This window comes from Dipodomys spectabilis, unplaced genomic scaffold (assembly GCF_019054845.1).
Source record: "Dipodomys spectabilis isolate Male_0828 unplaced genomic scaffold, ASM1905484v1 ptg000386l, whole genome shotgun sequence".
NCBI lineage: Eukaryota > Metazoa > Chordata > Mammalia > Rodentia > Heteromyidae > Dipodomys > Dipodomys spectabilis.
Window position 1 is genome coordinate 3,197,724 of NW_024871063.1, and position 3,707 is coordinate 3,201,430.

General features: G+C 34.2%; 1 pseudogene; it reads right to left on the reverse strand.

Moving 5' to 3' along the window:
* Positions 1-1,838: 1,838 nt before the first annotated feature.
* On the reverse strand, positions 1,839-1,938 carry LOC122096702 (annotated as a pseudogene).
* Positions 1,939-3,707: the final 1,769 nt, after the last annotated feature.

Genomic DNA, 3,707 nt, shown 5'->3' on the forward strand with positions numbered 1-3,707 from the left:
TCTGTTACTAGTGCTATCAAGGATTTAGATTCTTATGTAGGCTATTAAAAAGTTTTTACTAATTTCAAGTAAATACATAAATTCTATTTCCACCTTTTTTTAAAAAAAATTTCTGCTTGTTCTATAAATTGATCAGAGGCATGGATTTTGTGGATAGCTCATCTCTGTCTTTCATGGCTCTCATAGATAATATGATTGCTCCATAATTATCCTAATTTATATTGTTTTATATTTTGGGTTGCATCATTTCACTTTCTGCACTGCCATTTCCCAAATCACTTATATAGGAGGCATTATTTCACATTTTCTCATTCCTAGAATAAGTTGCACATGAAGACACCACTGGTCCTCATTTTCAGTCTGTACCTTTGAATATGGAGGAACATCTTTCCTCTGCTCTCCATTTATTCCCTAATCTCCAGTTAGAATAATTTCGAATAGTAAAAATTGAAAAAGAAAATAAATCATGGTGAAAAAACATATGCAGAGAATTCACCAGATATTTCTGACCAGGTCAACCAACATGAACTATTAGGGAAATACATGGACACCTCATTTCCACTGGTACTCAATGTATCTGGTTAGGCAATTCTGATGAAGATGAGGAACAAGATGAAAATGTGAGGAATGGTAAAAATTTCAAGAAAAAAAAATGGAGAAGGATCCAAGCAAATTTCTTCTTTGGGCTGCTGAAAATAACCAGCTTACTACAGTGCAGAGAATACTTTCCAAAAAGGCTACTCATGTGAATACTAGGGATGACGATGAGTATACCCCTCTTCATCGGGAAGCCTACAGTGGACACTTATACATTGTCCGTGAGTTGGTGGCTCAGGGGCACATGCAATAACTGTAGATGACTGGACACCCCTGCACAGTGCATGTACGTGTAATAATACCAGAGTGGCTTCTTTCTTCTTCATGATGCAGATACCAATGCCCAAACTAAAGGCTTCTTGACCCCCTTGCATCTTGCTGCTGGTAATTGAGATAGCAAAAATACACTGGAACTGTTGAACCAATATGTCAAACCAGGTCTGAAGAACCACTTGGAGGAAACTGCATTTGATATTACCAAAAGGATAAGTATGTATCACTACCTCTTTGAAGTTGTGGAAGGCTGTACAAATTGTTCTCCTAAATCCTAATGATTCGGTTAATTTTCTTAAATTTCAAAAATGTCATTAATTCCTTTTTGTCAATACAACATATTTTCACAATCCAAATAACAACAATATCTTATAGTAACAATTCACGGATTCTGTGGAGTTCTTCAAAGTGCATTGTCTGCTTTTGATGTCAAAAGGTATTCAAGAGTTTTTGTATACATCTATAATGATTTATGCAGAGTTTGTGATTTTGTTGATCGGAAATAATTTTAACTTATCTGTTGAAATGAGTAGTATAGAAACTAAAGATATTTCCGTTGTTTGTCTGAAAAAGTATATTTTAAAATATTCTATATTCTATGTTTGTATAGTGTCCATAATCTATTTTATTCTCTCCTAGATATAATACATTGAATTCTACATTGTTTTATAACATATAGGTTCATTAATGTGTCCTTTCAGATTGCATTCCATACAGAAATAGTTTAAGATTCCTTTTTTTTTCCCTAGGTCCTTTTAGTATTATATTTCTTTGGGATAAAACGACAATGTTGTCTAATATCAAAAGTTGTGTAAAGGTTATGCTATGTAAAGGCCTTTCTAAGGTGAAAATTTAATACACTGATGTCAAAGTAACTTTTAATTATATTAATTAGGTGTATTGTTTCACTTGTAATTGTGTAATCAACTTTTTAATAGCTGTTTTTCATTTCTTGCATCTGAAGAATGAAAAATTTTGAATACTTCACAAATTTTCATATCATCCTTGTACAAGTGCCATGTTAATCTCTGTATTGTTGTAATTTTGGTATACAAGCTGCTGAAGAATGTAGTATCATGTAAATTTTAGTAGTTAATGATGAAATATTTATACAGGCTTATATGCTTAGGTGCCTATTTGTAACAAGGAAACTTTATTGTTCCTAAAAATGCTATTGATCTTATTTCCCTAAAATTCTGTGAATAGTTGAAAAAAAATGTTGTTCAGTTGATTGCTCACATTTGCAATTTTTTTGTCAATGACTATTTTAAGTCCTTTTCATTTAGAATTTGATCACATTTTCAAGTATTAATAGCTAAGTCCAAATGAGACGGCTTTTTCAAGTACTTATTTATCCAACTGTGTTAGCTCTGTGGAGCCAATGGATTCAAAGTAAGCCTTGTTTAAGAGCTACTTCTAAGCATATGCAGCTGAGATTTTCCCAAATGAGGTCTTACTGGCACAAATGTCTACCTGACCCTTTACCCTTCTTCCATGTAGGAACAGACCAACCAGAATATCTTACTCTGACAGCATAGATTGTATTAGTGGAACAAAACTAATCTTAGTTACAAGGGATCATAGAGAGATGAACAGTTCAGCCAGAACTGTTCATACTAGAAGGCATTTTATCAAAATATGATTGTTTATGATACCTACCATTTAAAAAGTAGCTAAAGCCAAGAAAGTGAAAAAATGCTCATATTCATGATTACCTATTGTCTTGGCCTGTCTACCTTCCAAACAGGCAGGAACTTACACTACTGCCATTTTATCACCAAATATTTTCATAGTTGCAAGAGAAGTCCATATATTTCTCTTCATTATTAGGCCTTAAATTGGTAATGTTTTTTATTATTTTTATTTCTATTATTATTTTTATTGTGAACAAAATATACAGAGGGGTTACATTACATGGGCAAGATAATGAGTACATTTCTTATCAAGCATTGCAACCTCCTTCTTTGTTTACACTTCACATCCCTTCCCAGCCCCCCCCCGACCCCCAACCAATCCTTCCCCCCCACCAAAGTTGTAAAGTTCATTTTGGACATGACAACTTGTACTTCTCATTGTTGCACGGGTCCACCAGTATCCTTAAACGACTTGTTTTTCCCCTTCTACTTCACAAATTATATCGACATCAAATATAGTGAAAGCAGGGGTTATAATGTGGGGGAGGGACATACAAAGCAACAAAAAGATAATCTTATAAGTGCATTAGAAACAAATGCATGAAAGAAAAAAAACATTTAAATACATATCTTAGGATTCATTTTCCTCACATCACATTATCTGACCTTTTCTGCTTGACTCATACATATACTAGATATTGCAAATAAGAGAAACCATGGGAACTATGTTTCTTTGGGCCTGGCTTACTTCACTTAATATAATTTTTTCCAAGTCTTTCCATTTCCTAACAAATGGGGCAATGCCATTATTTCTGATGGAGGCATAGAATTCCATTGTGTATATATACCACATATTCTTGATCCATTCATCTACTGAGGGGCATCTGGATTGGTTCCAGATCTTAGCTATGGTAAATAATTCTGCAATAAACATAGGTGTGCTGATAGCTATAGTGTGTTCTTGTTTGTAAACATTTGGGTAAATGCCAAAGAGTGGGATTGCTGGGTCATAGGGGAGCTGTATGTGAAGTTTTTTGAGAAGTGGTTGAACAGGTTTACACTCCCACCAACAATGCAGTACGATTCTCTTCTGTCCACATCCCCTCCAGCATCTGTTGTTATTAGAGTTCTTCATTTTTGCCATTCTAACTGGGGTGAGGTGGTATCTCAATGTTGTCTTTATTTGCATTATCACCCTACACC